The sequence below is a fragment of the Equus asinus genome, unplaced genomic scaffold (genome assembly GCF_041296235.1).
Source record: "Equus asinus isolate D_3611 breed Donkey unplaced genomic scaffold, EquAss-T2T_v2 contig_816, whole genome shotgun sequence".
NCBI classification, from domain to species: domain Eukaryota; kingdom Metazoa; phylum Chordata; class Mammalia; order Perissodactyla; family Equidae; genus Equus; species Equus asinus.
The window spans coordinates 5,520,654-5,537,025 of record NW_027225534.1 but is presented as its reverse complement, the minus strand read 5'-3'; positions in this window follow the sequence as shown (position 1 = coordinate 5,537,025).

Here is a 16,372-nt window from a genome sequence, read left to right as displayed (position 1 = left end):
CCGGTAGGCTGTAAGAGCACGGGGCAGAGCGAGTTGGTTCTTAGCTTCCCAGAGAGCTGGAAGCAAGATGCTTTGGGGCCTCTCTGCCCCTTTGGAAACAAGGCAGCACCTTGGGCCTGGCAGCTCTAGGGCAATGGAGCACACCCAGAGCAGAAGTTCTACTTGGGCCAAATCAGGCCAGCCAGGAAACGGCGTTTCACAGGCCTTGGTAAGAGATGTTCCTGGTAGGCTGTAAGAGCACTGGGCAACGCCAGATGTTTCTTAGCTTCCCGAAGAGCTGGAAGCGAGTAGCTTTGGTGCCACTCTCTCACTTTGGACTCAAGGCAGCCCTCTGGGGCAGGTAGCTCTAGCCCAGTGGAGCACACCCAGAGCAGAAGTTCTACTTGGGCCAGTTCAGGCCACCAACAAACTGCGTTTCACAGGCCTTGGTAGGAGATGTTCCCGGTAGGCTGTAAGAGCACTGGGCAACGCCAGATGTTTCTTAGCTTCCCGAAGAGCTGGAAGCAAGATGCTTTGGGGCCTCTCATCCCCTTTGCAAACAAGGCAGCCCTATGGGCCAGGCAGCTCTAGGCCAATGGAGCACACCCAGAGCAGAAGTTCTACTTCGGCCAGTTCAGGCCACCAACAAACTGCGTTTCACAGGCCTTGGTAAGAGATGTTCCCGGTAGGCTGTAAGAGCACTGGGCAACGCCAGATGTTTCTTAGCTTCCCGAAGAGCTGGAAGCAAGATGCTTTGGGGCCTCTCATCCCCTTTGCAAACAAGGCCAACCTTTGGGCCAGGCAGCTCTAGGCCAATGGAGCACACCCAGAGCAGAAGTTCTACCTCAGCCAGATAAGGCCTGCCAAGAAACTGCGTTTCAAAGGCTTTGGTAAGAGATGTTCCCGGTACTCTGTTAGAGCACTGGGCAGAGCCATTTGTTTCTTAGCTTCCCAAAGAGCTGGAAGCAAGATGCTTTGGGGGCTCCCTGCCCCTTTGCCAACAAGGGCGACCTTTGGGCCTTTCAGCTCTAGGCCAATGGAGCACACCCAGAGCAGAAGTCCTACTTCAGCCAGATCAGGCCTGCCAAGGAACTGCGTTTCAGAGGCCTTTGTATGTGACGTTCCCGGCAGGCTGTGAGAGCACGGTGCAGAGCCAGTTGTTTCCTTGTTTCCCAAACAGCTGGAAGCAAGACGCTTTGGGGCCTCTCTGCCCCTTTGGAAACAAGGCAGCACGTTGGGTCTGGCAGCTCTAGGGCAATGGAGCACAACCAGAGCCGAAGTTCTACTTCTTCCAGATCAGGCCTGCCTAGACAGTGCGTTTCCCAGGCCTTGATAAGAGATGTTCTCTTAGGCTATAAGAGCACTGGGCACAGCCAGTTGTTTCTTAGCTTCCCAAGAGGTGGAAGCAAGATGCTTTGGGGCCTCTCTCCCCCTTTGGAAACAAGGCAGCCCTTTGGGCCTTTCAGCTCTAGGGCAATGGAGCACACCCAGAGCAGAAGTTCTACCTCAGCCAGATCAGGCCTGCCAAGAAACTGCTTTTCACAGGCCTTCGTAAGAGGTGTTCCCGGAAGGCTGTAAGAGTACCTGGCAGAGCGAGTTGTTTCTTAGCTTCAAAAACAGCTGGAAGCAACATGATTTGGGGCCTCTCTCCCCCTTTGGAAACAAAGCAGCCTTTGTGCCTGGCAGCTCTAGGCCAAAGTAGCACACCCAGAGCACAAGTTCTACCTCAGCCAGATCAGGCCTTCCAAGAAACTGCGTCTCACAGGCCTTTCTCTGTCACGTTGCCGGTAGGCTGTGAGAGCACTGTGCAGAGCCAGTTGTTTCTTAGCTTCCCAAAGATTTGGAAGCAAGATGCTTTGGGGACTCTCAGCCCCTTTGGAAACAAGGCGGCCCTTTGGGCCTGGCAGCTCTAGGCCAAAGTAGCACGCCCAGAGCAGGAGTTCTACTTCAGCCAGATCAGGCCTGCCAAGAAACTGCGTTTCACAGGCCTTGGTAAGAGATGTTCCCGGTAGGCTGTGAGAGCACTGTGGAGAGCCAGTTGCTTTAGCTTCCCACAGAGCTGGAAGCAAGATGCCTTGGGGCCTCTCTCTCCCTTTGGACACAAGGCAGCCTTTTGGGCCTGGCAGCTCTAGGCCAATGGAGCACACCCACAGCAGAAGTTCTACTTCAGGCAGATCAGTCCTGCCCAGAAACTGCGTTTCACAGCCCTTGGTAAGAGATGTTCACGGTAGGCTGTGAGAGCACTGGGCAGAACCAGTTGTTTTTTAGCTTCCCAAAGTGCTGGAGGCAAGATGCTTTGGGGCCTCTCTCACCCTTTGGAAACAAGGCAGCCCTTAGGTCCTGGTAGCTCTAGGCCTATGTAGCACAACCAGAACAGAAGTTCTACTTCAGCCAGGTCAGGCCTGCCAAGAAACTGCGTTTCACAGGCCTTTCAAAGAGATGTTCTCTTAGGCTGTAAGAGCACTGGGCAGAGCCAGCTGTTTCTTAGCTTCCCGAAGAGCTGGGAGCAAGATGCTTTGGGTCCACTCTCCGTCTTTGGAAACAAGGCAGCCCTTTGGGCCTGGCAGCTCTAGGGCAATGGAGCACACCCAGAGCAGAAGTTCTACTTCAGCCAGATCAGGCCTGCCAGGAAACTGCGTTTCACAGGCCTTGGTAAGAGATGTTCCCGGTAGGCTGTAAGAGCACTGGGCAGAGCCAGTTGTTTCTTACCTTCCTGAAAAGCTGGAAGCAAGATGCTTGGGGCCCCTCTGCCCGTTTGGGAACAAGGCAGCCTTTTGGGTCGGGAAGCTCTAGGCCAATGGAGCACACGCAAAGCAGGAGTTCTACTTCAGCCTGATCAGGCCTGCAAAGAAACAGCGTTTGACAGGCCTTGGTAAGAGATGTTCCCGGTAGGTGTAAGAGCACTGGGCAGAGCCAGTTGTTTCTTAGCTTCGCAAAGACCGGGAAGCAAGATGCTTTGGGCCTCTCTGCCCCTTGGAAACAGGGCAGCACTTTGGGCCTGGCAGCTCTAGGGCAGTGGAGCACACCCAGAGCCGGAGTTCTACTTCAGCCAGATGAGGCCTGCCAAGAAACTGCATTTCACAGGCCTTTCCAAGACATGTTCCCGGTAGGCTGTAAGAGCACGGGGCAGAGCGAGTTGGTTCTTAGCTTCCCAGAGAGCTGGAAGCAAGATGCTTTGGGGCCTCTCTGCCCCTTTGGAAACAAGGCAGCACCTTGGGCCTGGCAGCTCTAGGGCAATGGAGCACACCCAGAGCAGAAGTTCTACTTGGGCCAAATCAGGCCAGCCAGGAAACGGCGTTTCACAGGCCTTGGTAAGAGATGTTCCCGGTAGGCTGTAAGAGCACTGGGCAACGCCAGATGTTTCTTAGCTTCCCGAAGAGCTGGAAGCGAGAAGCTTTGGTGCCACTCTCTCACTTTGGACTCAAGGCAGCCCTCTGGGGCAGGTAGCTCTAGCCCAGTGGAGCACACCCAGAGCAGAAGTTCTACTTCGGCCAGTTCAGGCCACCAACAAACTGCGTTTCACAGGCCTTGGTAAGAGATGTTCCCGGTAGGCTGTAAGAGCACTGGGCAACGCCAGATGTTTCTTAGCTTCCCGAAGAGCTGGAAGCAAGATGCTTTGGGGCCTCTCATCCCCTTTGCAAACAAGGCCAACCTTTGGGCCAGGCAGCTCTAGGCCAATGGAGCACACCCAGAGCAGAAGTTCTACCTCAGCCAGATAAGGCCTGCCAAGAAACTGCGTTTCAAAGGCTTTGGTAAGAGATGTTCCCGGTACTCTGTTAGAGCACTGGGCAGAGCCATTTGTTTCTTAGCTTCCCAAAGAGCTGGAAGCAAGATGCTTTGGGGGCTCCCTGCCCCTTTGCCAACAAGGGCGACCTTTGGGCCTTTCAGCTCTAGGCCAATGGAGCACACCCAGAGCAGAAGTCCTACTTCAGCCAGATCAGGCCTGCCAAGGAACTGCGTTTCAGAGGCCTTTGTATGTGACGTTCCCGGCAGGCTGTGAGAGCACGGTGCAGAGCCAGTTGTTTCCTTGTTTCCCAAACAGCTGGAAGCAAGACGCTTTGGGGCCTCTCTGCCCCTTTGGAAACAAGGCAGCACGTTGGGTCTGGCAGCTCTAGGGCAATGGAGCACAACCAGAGCCGAAGTTCTACTTCTTCCAGATCAGGCCTGCCTAGACAGTGCGTTTCACAGGCCTTGATAAGAGATGTTCTCTTAGGCTATAAGAGCACTGGGCACAGCCAGTTGTTTCTTAGCTTCCCAAGAGGTGGAAGCAAGATGCTTTGGGGCCTCTCTCCCCCTTTGGAAACAAGGCAGCCCTTTGGGCCTTTCAGCTCTAGGGCAATGGAGCACACCCAGAGCAGAAGTTCTACCTCAGCCAGATCAGGCCTGCCAAGAAACTGCTTTTCACAGGCCTTCGTAAGAGGTGTTCCCGGAAGGCTGTAAGAGTACCTGGCAGAGCGAGTTGTTTCTTAGCTTCAAAAACAGCTGGAAGCAACATGATTTGGGGCCTCTCTCCCCCTTTGGAAACAAAGCAGCCTTTGTGCCTGGCAGCTCTAGGCCAAAGTAGCACACCCAGAGCACAAGTTCTACCTCAGCCAGATCAGGCCTTCCAAGAAACTGCGTCTCACATGCCTTTCTCTGTCACGTTGCCGGTAGGCTGTGAGAGCACTGTGCAGAGCCAGTTGTTTCTTAGCTTCCCAAAGATTTGGAAGCAAGATGCTTTGGGGACTCTCAGCCCCTTTGGAAACAAGGCGGCCCTTTGGGCCTGGCAGCTCTAGGCCAAAGTAGCACGCCCAGAGCAGGAGTTCTACTTCAGCCAGATCAGGCCTGCCAAGAAACTGCGTTTCACAGGCCTTGGTAAGAGATGTTCCCGGTAGGCTGTGAGAGCACTGTGGAGAGCCAGTTGCTTTAGCTTCCCACAGAGCTGGAAGCAAGATGCCTTGGGGCCTCTCTCTGCCTTTGGACACAAGGCAGCCGTTTGGGCCTGGCAGCTCTAGGCCAATGGAGCACACCCACAGCAGAAGTTCTACTTCAGGCAGATCAGTCCTGCCCAGAAACTGCGTTTCACAGCCCTTGGTAAGAGATGTTCACGGTAGGCTGTGAGAGCACTGGGCAGAACCAGTTGTTTTTTAGCTTCCCAAAGTGCTGGAGGCAAGATGCTTTGGGGCCTCTCTCACCCTTTGGAAACAAGGCAGCCCTTAGGTCCTGGTAGCTCTAGGCCTATGTAGCACAACCAGAACAGAAGTTCTACTTCAGCCAGGTCAGGCCTGCCAAGAAACTGCGTTTCACAGGCCTTTCAAAGAGATGTTCTCTTAGGCTGTAAGAGCACTGGGCAGAGCCAGCTGTTTCTTAGCTTCCCGAAGAGCTGGGAGCAAGATGCTTTGGGTCCACTCTCCGTCTTTGGAAACAAGGCAGCCCTTTGGGCCTGGCAGCTCTAGGGCAATGGAGCACACCCAGAGCAGAAGTTCTACTTCAGCCAGATCAGGCCTGCCAGGAAACTGCGTTTCACAGGCCTTGGTAAGAGATGTTCCCGGTAGGCTGTAAGAGCACTGGGCAGAGCCAGTTGTTTCTTACCTTCCTGAAAAGCTGGAAGCAAGATGCTTGGGGCCCCTCTGCCCGTTTGGGAACAAGGCAGCCTTTTGGGTCGGGAAGCTCTAGGCCAATGGAGCACACGCAAAGCAGGAGTTCTACTTCAGCCTGATCAGGCCTGCAAAGAAACAGCGTTTGACAGGCCTTGGTAAGAGATGTTCCCGGTAGGTGTAAGAGCACTGGGCAGAGCCAGTTGTTTCTTAGCTTCGCAAAGACCGGGAAGCAAGATGCTTTGGGCCTCTCTGCCCCTTGGAAACAGGGCAGCACTTTGGGCCTGGCAGCTCTAGGGCAGTGGAGCACACCCAGAGCCGGAGTTCTACTTCAGCCAGATGAGGCCTGCCAAGAAACTGCATTTCACAGGCCTTTCCAAGACATGTTCCCGGTAGGCTGTAAGAGCACGGGGCAGAGCGAGTTGGTTCTTAGCTTCCCAGAGAGCTGGAAGCAAGATGCTTTGGGGCCTCTCTGCCCCTTTGGAAACAAGGCAGCACCTTGGGCCTGGCAGCTCTAGGGCAATGGAGCACACCCAGAGCAGAAGTTCTACTTCTGCCAGTTCAGGCCACCAACAAACTGCGTTTCACAGGCCTTGGTAAGAGATGTTCCCGGTAGGCTGTAAGAGCACTGGGCAACGCCAGATGTTTCTTAGCTTCCCGAAGAGCTGGAAGCGAGAAGCTTTGGTGCCACTCTCTCACTTTGGACTCAAGGCAGCCCTCTGGGGCAGGTAGCTCTAGCCCAGTGGAGCACACCCAGAGCAGAAGTTCTACTTCGGCCAGTTCAGGCCACCAACAAACTGCGTTTCACAGGCCTTGGTAAGAGATGTTCCCGGTAGGCTGTAAGAGCACTGGGCAACGCCAGATGTTTCTTAGCTTCCCGAAGAGCTGGAAGCAAGATGCTTTGGGGCCTCTCATCCCCTTTGCAAACAAGGCCAACCTTTGGGCCAGGCAGCTCTAGGCCAATGGAGCACACCCAGAGCAGAAGTTCTACCTCAGCCAGATAAGGCCTGCCAAGAAACTGCGTTTCAAAGGCTTTGGTAAGAGATGTTCCCGGTACTCTGTTAGAGCACTGGGCAGAGCCATTTGTTTCTTAGCTTCCCAAAGAGCTGGAAGCAAGATGCTTTGGGGGCTCCCTGCCCCTTTGCCAACAAGGGCGACCTTTGGGCCTTTCAGCTCTAGGCCAATGGAGCACACCCAGAGCAGAAGTCCTACTTCAGCCAGATCAGGCCTGCCAAGGAACTGCGTTTCAGAGGCCTTTGTATGTGACGTTCCCGGCAGGCTGTGAGAGCACGGTGCAGAGCCAGTTGTTTCCTTGTTTCCCAAACAGCTGGAAGCAAGACGCTTTGGGGCCTCTCTGCCCCTTTGGAAACAAGGCAGCACGTTGGGTCTGGCAGCTCTAGGGCAATGGAGCACAACCAGAGCCGAAGTTCTACTTCTTCCAGATCAGGCCTGCCTAGACAGTGCGTTTCACAGGCCTTGATAAGAGATGTTCTCTTAGGCTATAAGAGCACTGGGCACAGCCAGTTGTTTCTTAGCTTCCCAAGAGGTGGAAGCAAGATGCTTTGGGGCCTCTCTCCCCCTTTGGAAACAAGGCAGCCCTTTGGGCCTTTCAGCTCTAGGGCAATGGAGCACACCCAGAGCAGAAGTTCTACCTCAGCCAGATCAGGCCTGCCAAGAAACTGCTTTTCACAGGCCTTCGTAAGAGGTGTTCCCGGAAGGCTGTAAGAGTACCTGGCAGAGCGAGTTGTTTCTTAGCTTCAAAAACAGCTGGAAGCAACATGATTTGGGGCCTCTCTCCCCCTTTGGAAACAAAGCAGCCTTTGTGCCTGGCAGCTCTAGGCCAAAGTAGCACACCCAGAGCACAAGTTCTACCTCAGCCAGATCAGGCCTTCCAAGAAACTGCGTCTCACAGGCCTTTCTCTGTCACGTTGCCGGTAGGCTGTGAGAGCACTGTGCAGAGCCAGTTGTTTCTTAGCTTCCCAAAGATTTGGAAGCAAGATGCTTTGGGGACTCTCAGCCCCTTTGGAAACAAGGCGGCCCTTTGGGCCTGGCAGCTCTAGGCCAAAGTAGCACGCCCAGAGCAGGAGTTCTACTTCAGCCAGATCAGGCCTGCCAAGAAACTGCGTTTCACAGGCCTTGGTAAGAGATGTTCCCGGTAGGCTGTGAGAGCACTGTGGAGAGCCAGTTGCTTTAGCTTCCCACAGAGCTGGAAGCAAGATGCCTTGGGGCCTCTCTCTGCCTTTGGACACAAGGCAGCCGTTTGGGCCTGGCAGCTCTAGGCCAATGGAGCACACCCACAGCAGAAGTTCTACTTCAGGCAGATCAGTCCTGCCCAGAAACTGCGTTTCACAGCCCTTGGTAAGAGATGTTCACGGTAGGCTGTGAGAGCACTGGGCAGAACCAGTTGTTTTTTAGCTTCCCAAAGTGCTGGAGGCAAGATGCTTTGGGGCCTCTCTCACCCTTTGGAAACAAGGCAGCCCTTAGGTCCTGGTAGCTCTAGGCCTATGTAGCACAACCAGAACAGAAGTTCTACTTCAGCCAGGTCAGGCCTGCCAAGAAACTGCGTTTCACAGGCCTTTCAAAGAGATGTTCTCTTAGGCTGTAAGAGCACTGGGCAGAGCCAGCTGTTTCTTAGCTTCCCGAAGAGCTGGGAGCAAGATGCTTTGGGTCCACTCTCCGTCTTTGGAAACAAGGCAGCCCTTTGGGCCTGGCAGCTCTAGGGCAATGGAGCACACCCAGAGCAGAAGTTCTACTTCAGCCAGATCAAGCCTGCCAGGAAACTGCGTTTCACAGGCCTTGGTAAGAGATGTTCCCGGTAGGCTGTAAGAGCACTGGGCAGAGCCAGTTGTTTCTTACCTTCCTGAAAAGCTGGAAGCAAGATGCTTGGGGCCCCTCTGCCCGTTTGGGAACAAGGCAGCCTTTTGGGTCGGGAAGCTCTAGGCCAATGGAGCACACGCAAAGCAGGAGTTCTACTTCAGCCTGATCAGGCCTGCAAAGAAACAGCGTTTGACAGGCCTTGGTAAGAGATGTTCCCGGTAGGTGTAAGAGCACTGGGCAGAGCCAGTTGTTTCTTAGCTTCGCAAAGACCGGGAAGCAAGATGCTTTGGGCCTCTCTGCCCCTTGGAAACAGGGCAGCACTTTGGGCCTGGCAGCTCTAGGGCAGTGGAGCACACCCAGAGCCGGAGTTCTACTTCAGCCAGATGAGGCCTGCCAAGAAACTGCGTTTCACAGGCCTTTCAAAGACATGTTCCCGGTAGGCTGTAAGAGCACGGGGCAGAGCGAGTTGGTTCTTAGCTTCCCAGAGAGCTGGAAGCAAGATGCTTTGGGGCCTCTCTGCCCCTTTGGAAACAAGGCAGCACCTTGGGCCTGGCAGCTCTAGGGCAATGGAGCACACCCAGAGCAGAAGTTCTACTTGGGCCAAATCAGGCCAGCCAGGAAACGGCGTTTCACAGGCCTTGGTAAGAGATGTTCCCGGTAGGCTGTAAGAGCACTGGGCAACGCCAGATGTTTCTTAGCTTCCCGAAGAGCTGGAAGCGAGAAGCTTTGGTGCCACTCTCTCACTTTGGACTCAAGGCAGCCCTCTGGGGCAGGTAGCTCTAGCCCAGTGGAGCACACCCAGAGCAGAAGTTCTACTTGGGCCAGTTCAGGCCACCAACAAACTGCGTTTCACAGGCCTTGGTAGGAGATGTTCCCGGTAGGCTGTAAGAGCACTGGGCAACGCCAGATGTTTCTTAGCTTCCCGAAGAGCTGGAAGCAAGATGCTTTGGGGCCTCTCATCCCCTTTGCAAACAAGGCGGCCCTATGGGCCAGGCAGCTCTAGGCCAATGGAGCACACCCAGAGCAGAAGTTCTACTTCGGCCAGTTCAGGCCACCAACAAACTGCGTTTCACAGGCCTTGGTAAGAGATGTTCCCGGTAGGCTGTAAGAGCACTGGGCAACGCCAGATGTTTCTTAGCTTCCCGAAGAGCTGGAAGCAAGATGCTTTGGGGCCTCTCATCCCCTTTGCAAACAAGGCCAACCTTTGGGCCAGGCAGCTCTAGGCCAATGGAGCACACCCAGAGCAGAAGTTCTACCTCAGCCAGATAAGGCCTGCCAAGAAACTGCGTTTCAAAGGCTTTGGTAAGAGATGTTCCCGGTACTCTGTTAGAGCACTGGGCAGAGCCATTTGTTTCTTAGCTTCCCAAAGAGCTGGAAGCAAGATGCTTTGGGGGCTCCCTGCCCCTTTGCCAACAAGGGCGACCTTTGGGCCTTTCAGCTCTAGGCCAATGGAGCACACCCAGAGCAGAAGTCCTACTTCAGCCAGATCAGGCCTGCCAAGGAACTGCGTTTCAGAGGCCTTTGTATGTGACGTTCCCGGCAGGCTGTGAGAGCACGGTGCAGAGCCAGTTGTTTCCTTGTTTCCCAAACAGCTGGAAGCAAGACGCTTTGGGGCCTCTCTGCCCCTTTGGAAACAAGGCAGCACGTTGGGTCTGGCAGCTCTAGGGCAATGGAGCACAACCAGAGCCGAAGTTCTACTTCTTCCAGATCAGGCCTGCCTAGACAGTGCGTTTCACAGGCCTTGATAAGAGATGTTCTCTTAGGCTATAAGAGCACTGGGCACAGCCAGTTGTTTCTTAGCTTCCCAAGAGGTGGAAGCAAGATGCTTTGGGGCCTCTCTCCCCCTTTGGAAACAAGGCAGCCCTTTGGGCCTTTCAGCTCTAGGGCAATGGAGCACACCCAGAGCAGAAGTTCTACCTCAGCCAGATCAGGCCTGCCAAGAAACTGCTTTTCACAGGCCTTCGTAAGAGGTGTTCCCGGAAGGCTGTAAGAGTACCTGGCAGAGCGAGTTGTTTCTTAGCTTCAAAAACAGCTGGAAGCAACATGATTTGGGGCCTCTCTCCCCCTTTGGAAACAAAGCAGCCTTTGTGCCTGGCAGCTCTAGGCCAAAGTAGCACACCCAGAGCACAAGTTCTACCTCAGCCAGATCAGGCCTTCCAAGAAACTGCGTCTCACAGGCCTTTCTCTGTCACGTTGCCGGTAGGCTGTGAGAGCACTGTGCAGAGCCAGTTGTTTCTTAGCTTCCCAAAGATTTGGAAGCAAGATGCTTTGGGGACTCTCAGCCCCTTTGGAAACAAGGCGGCCCTTTGGGCCTGGCAGCTCTAGGCCAAAGTAGCACGCCCAGAGCAGGAGTTCTACTTCAGCCAGATCAGGCCTGCCAAGAAACTGCGTTTCACAGGCCTTGGTAAGAGATGTTCCCGGTAGGCTGTGAGAGCACTGTGGAGAGCCAGTTGCTTTAGCTTCCCACAGAGCTGGAAGCAAGATGCCTTGGGGCCTCTCTCTGCCTTTGGACACAAGGCAGCCGTTTGGGCCTGGCAGCTCTAGGCCAATGGAGCACACCCACAGCAGAAGTTCTACTTCAGGCAGATCAGTCCTGCCCAGAAACTGCGTTTCACAGCCCTTGGTAAGAGATGTTCACGGTAGGCTGTGAGAGCACTGGGCAGAACCAGTTGTTTTTTAGCTTCCCAAAGTGCTGGAGGCAAGATGCTTTGGGGCCTCTCTCACCCTTTGGAAACAAGGCAGCCCTTAGGTCCTGGTAGCTCTAGGCCTATGTAGCACAACCAGAACAGAAGTTCTACTTCAGCCAGGTCAGGCCTGCCAAGAAACTGCGTTTCACAGGCCTTTCAAAGAGATGTTCTCTTAGGCTGTAAGAGCACTGGGCAGAGCCAGCTGTTTCTTAGCTTCCCGAAGAGCTGGGAGCAAGATGCTTTGGGTCCACTCTCCGTCTTTGGAAACAAGGCAGCCCTTTGGGCCTGGCAGCTCTAGGGCAATGGAGCACACCCAGAGCAGAAGTTCTACTTCAGCCAGATCAGGCCTGCCAGGAAACTGCGTTTCACAGGCCTTGGTAAGAGATGTTCCCGGTAGGCTGTAAGAGCACTGGGCAGAGCCAGTTGTTTCTTACCTTCCTGAAAAGCTGGAAGCAAGATGCTTGGGGCCCCTCTGCCCGTTTGGGAACAAGGCAGCCTTTTGGGTCGGGAAGCTCTAGGCCAATGGAGCACACGCAGAGCAGGAGTTCTACTTCAGCCTGATCAGGCCTGCAAAGAAACAGCGTTTGACAGGCCTTGGTAAGAGATGTTCCCGGTAGGTGTAAGAGCACTGGGCAGAGCCAGTTGTTTCTTAGCTTCGCAAAGACCGGGAAGCAAGATGCTTTGGGCCTCTCTGCCCCTTGGAAACAGGGCAGCACTTTGGGCCTGGCAGCTCTAGGGCAGTGGAGCACACCCAGAGCCGGAGTTCTACTTCAGCCAGATGAGGCCTGCCAAGAAACTGCGTTTCACAGGCCTTTCAAAGACATGTTCCCGGTAGGCTGTAAGAGCACGGGGCAGAGCGAGTTGGTTCTTAGCTTCCCAGAGAGCTGGAAGCAAGATGCTTTGGGGCCTCTCTGCCCCTTTGGAAACAAGGCAGCACCTTGGGCCTGGCAGCTCTAGGGCAATGGAGCACACCCAGAGCAGAAGTTCTACTTGGGCCAAATCAGGCCAGCCAGGAAACGGCGTTTCACAGGCCTTGGTAAGAGATGTTCCCGGTAGGCTGTAAGAGCACTGGGCAACGCCAGATGTTTCTTAGCTTCCCGAAGAGCTGGAAGCGAGAAGCTTTGGTGCCACTCTCTCACTTTGGACTCAAGGCAGCCCTCTGGGGCAGGTAGCTCTAGCCCAGTGGAGCACACCCAGAGCAGAAGTTCTACTTGGGCCAGTTCAGGCCACCAACAAACTGCGTTTCACAGGCCTTGGTAGGAGATGTTCCCGGTAGGCTGTAAGAGCACTGGGCAACGCCAGATGTTTCTTAGCTTCCCGAAGAGCTGGAAGCAAGATGCTTTGGGGCCTCTCATCCCCTTTGCAAACAAGGCGGCCCTATGGGCCAGGCAGCTCTAGGCCAATGGAGCACACCCAGAGCAGAAGTTCTACTTCGGCCAGTTCAGGCCACCAACAAACTGCGTTTCACAGGCCTTGGTAAGAGATGTTCCCGGTAGGCTGTAAGAGCACTGGGCAACGCCAGATGTTTCTTAGCTTCCCGAAGAGCTGGAAGCAAGATGCTTTGGGGCCTCTCATCCCCTTTGCAAACAAGGCCGACCTTTGGGCCAGGCAGCTCTAGGCCAATGGAGCACACCCAGAGCAGAAGTTCTACCTCAGCCAGATAAGGCCTGCCAAGAAACTGCGTTTCAAAGGCTTTGGTAAGAGATGTTCCCGGTACTCTGTTAGAGCACTGGGCAGAGCCATTTGTTTCTTAGCTTCCCAAAGAGCTGGAAGCAAGATGCTTTGGGGGCTCCCTGCCCCTTTGCCAACAAGGGCGACCTTTGGGCCTTTCAGCTCTAGGCCAATGGAGCACACCCAGAGCAGAAGTCCTACTTCAGCCAGATCAGGCCTGCCAAGGAACTGCGTTTCAGAGGCCTTTGTATGTGACGTTCCCGGCAGGCTGTGAGAGCACGGTGCAGAGCCAGTTGTTTCCTTGTTTCCCAAACAGCTGGAAGCAAGACGCTTTGGGGCCTCTCTGCCCCTTTGGAAACAAGGCAGCACGTTGGGTCTGGCAGCTCTAGGGCAATGGAGCACAACCAGAGCCGAAGTTCTACTTCTTCCAGATCAGGCCTGCCTAGACAGTGCGTTTCACAGGCCTTGATAAGAGATGTTCTCTTAGGCTATAAGAGCACTGGGCACAGCCAGTTGTTTCTTAGCTTCCCAAGAGGTGGAAGCAAGATGCTTTGGGGCCTCTCTCCCCCTTTGGAAACAAGGCAGCCCTTTGGGCCTTTCAGCTCTAGGGCAATGGAGCACACCCAGAGCAGAAGTTCTACCTCAGCCAGATCAGGCCTGCCAAGAAACTGCTTTTCACAGGCCTTCGTAAGAGGTGTTCCCGGAAGGCTGTAAGAGTACCTGGCAGAGCGAGTTGTTTCTTAGCTTCAAAAACAGCTGGAAGCAACATGATTTGGGGCCTCTCTCCCCCTTTGGAAACAAAGCAGCCTTTGTGCCTGGCAGCTCTAGGCCAAAGTAGCACACCCAGAGCACAAGTTCTACCTCAGCCAGATCAGGCCTTCCAAGAAACTGCGTCTCACAGGCCTTTCTCTGTCACGTTGCCGGTAGGCTGTGAGAGCACTGTGCAGAGCCAGTTGTTTCTTAGCTTCCCAAAGATTTGGAAGCAAGATGCTTTGGGGACTCTCAGCCCCTTTGGAAACAAGGCGGCCCTTTGGGCCTGGCAGCTCTAGGCCAAAGTAGCACGCCCAGAGCAGGAGTTCTACTTCAGCCAGATCAGGCCTGCCAAGAAACTGCGTTTCACAGGCCTTGGTAAGAGATGTTCCCGGTAGGCTGTGAGAGCACTGTGGAGAGCCAGTTGCTTTAGCTTCCCACAGAGCTGGAAGCAAGATGCCTTGGGGCCTCTCTCTCCCTTTGGACACAAGGCAGCCGTTTGGGCCTGGCAGCTCTAGGCCAATGGAGCACACCCACAGCAGAAGTTCTACTTCAGGCAGATCAGTCCTGCCCAGAAACTGCGTTTCACAGCCCTTGGTAAGAGATGTTCACGGTAGGCTGTGAGAGCACTGGGCAGAACCAGTTGTTTTTTAGCTTCCCAAAGTGCTGGAGGCAAGATGCTTTGGGGCCTCTCTCACCCTTTGGAAACAAGGCAGCCCTTAGGTCCTGGTAGCTCTAGGCCTATGTAGCACAACCAGAACAGAAGTTCTACTTCAGCCAGGTCAGGCCTGCCAAGAAACTGCGTTTCACAGGCCTTTCAAAGAGATGTTCTCTTAGGCTGTAAGAGCACTGGGCAGAGCCAGCTGTTTCTTAGCTTCCCGAAGAGCTGGGAGCAAGATGCTTTGGGTCCACTCTCCGTCTTTGGAAACAAGGCAGCCCTTTGGGCCTGGCAGCTCTAGGGCAATGGAGCACACCCAGAGCAGAAGTTCTACTTCAGCCAGATCAGGCCTGCCAGGAAACTGCGTTTCACAGGCCTTGGTAAGAGATGTTCCCGGTAGGCTGTAAGAGCACTGGGCAGAGCCAGTTGTTTCTTACCTTCCTGAAAAGCTGGAAGCAAGATGCTTGGGGCCCCTCTGCCCGTTTGGGAACAAGGCAGCCTTTTGGGTCGGGAAGCTCTAGGCCAATGGAGCACACGCAAAGCAGGAGTTCTACTTCAGCCTGATCAGGCCTGCAAAGAAACAGCGTTTGACAGGCCTTGGTAAGAGATGTTCCCGGTAGGTGTAAGAGCACTGGGCAGAGCCAGTTGTTTCTTAGCTTCGCAAAGACCGGGAAGCAAGATGCTTTGGGCCTCTCTGCCCCTTGGAAACAGGGCAGCACTTTGGGCCTGGCAGCTCTAGGGCAGTGGAGCACACCCAGAGCCGGAGTTCTACTTCAGCCAGATGAGGCCTGCCAAGAAACTGCGTTTCACAGGCCTTTCAAAGACATGTTCCCGGTAGGCTGTAAGAGCACGGGGCAGAGCGAGTTGGTTCTTAGCTTCCCAGAGAGCTGGAAGCAAGATGCTTTGGGGCCTCTCTGCCCCTTTGGAAACAAGGCAGCACCTTGGGCCTGGCAGCTCTAGGGCAATGGAGCACACCCAGAGCAGAAGTTCTACTTGGGCCAAATCAGGCCAGCCAGGAAACGGCGTTTCACAGGCCTTGGTAAGAGATGTTCCCGGTAGGCTGTAAGAGCACTGGGCAACGCCAGATGTTTCTTAGCTTCCCGAAGAGCTGGAAGCGAGAAGCTTTGGTGCCACTCTCTCACTTTGGACTCAAGGCAGCCCTCTGGGGCAGGTAGCTCTAGCCCAGTGGAGCACACCCAGAGCAGAAGTTCTACTTGGGCCAGTTCAGGCCACCAACAAACTGCGTTTCACAGGCCTTGGTAGGAGATGTTCCCGGTAGGCTGTAAGAGCACTGGGCAACGCCAGATGTTTCTTAGCTTCCCGAAGAGCTGGAAGCAAGATGCTTTGGGGCCTCTCATCCCCTTTGCAAACAAGGCGGCCCTATGGGCCAGGCAGCTCTAGGCCAATGGAGCACACCCAGAGCAGAAGTTCTACTTCGGCCAGTTCAGGCCACCAACAAACTGCGTTTCACAGGCCTTGGTAAGAGATGTTCCCGGTACTCTGTTAGAGCACTGGGCAGAGCCATTTGTTTCTTAGCTTCCCAAAGAGCTGGAAGCAAGATGCTTTGGGGGCTCCCTGCCCCTTTGCCAACAAGGGCGACCTTTGGGCCTTTCAGCTCTAGGCCAATGGAGCACACCCAGAGCAGAAGTCCTACTTCAGCCAGATCAGGCCTGCCAAGGAACTGCGTTTCAGAGGCCTTTGTATGTGACGTTCCCGGCAGGCTGTGAGAGCACGGTGCAGAGCCAGTTGTTTCCTTGTTTCCCAAACAGCTGGAAGCAAGACGCTTTGGGGCCTCTCTGCCCCTTTGGAAACAAGGCAGCACGTTGGGTCTGGCAGCTCTAGGGCAATGGAGCACAACCAGAGCCGAAGTTCTACTTCTTCCAGATCAGGCCTGCCTAGACAGTGCGTTTCACAGGCCTTGATAAGAGATGTTCTCTTAGGCTATAAGAGCACTGGGCACAGCCAGTTGTTTCTTAGCTTCCCAAGAGGTGGAAGCAAGATGCTTTGGGGCCTCTCTCCCCCTTTGGAAACAAGGCAGCCCTTTGGGCCTTTCAGCTCTAGGGCAATGGAGCACACCCAGAGCAGAAGTTCTACCTCAGCCAGATCAGGCCTGCCAAGAAACTGCTTTTCACAGGCCTTCGTAAGAGGTGTTCCCGGAAGGCTGTAAGAGTACCTGGCAGAGCGAGTTGTTTCTTAGCTTCAAAAACAGCTGGAAGCAACATGATTTGGGGCCT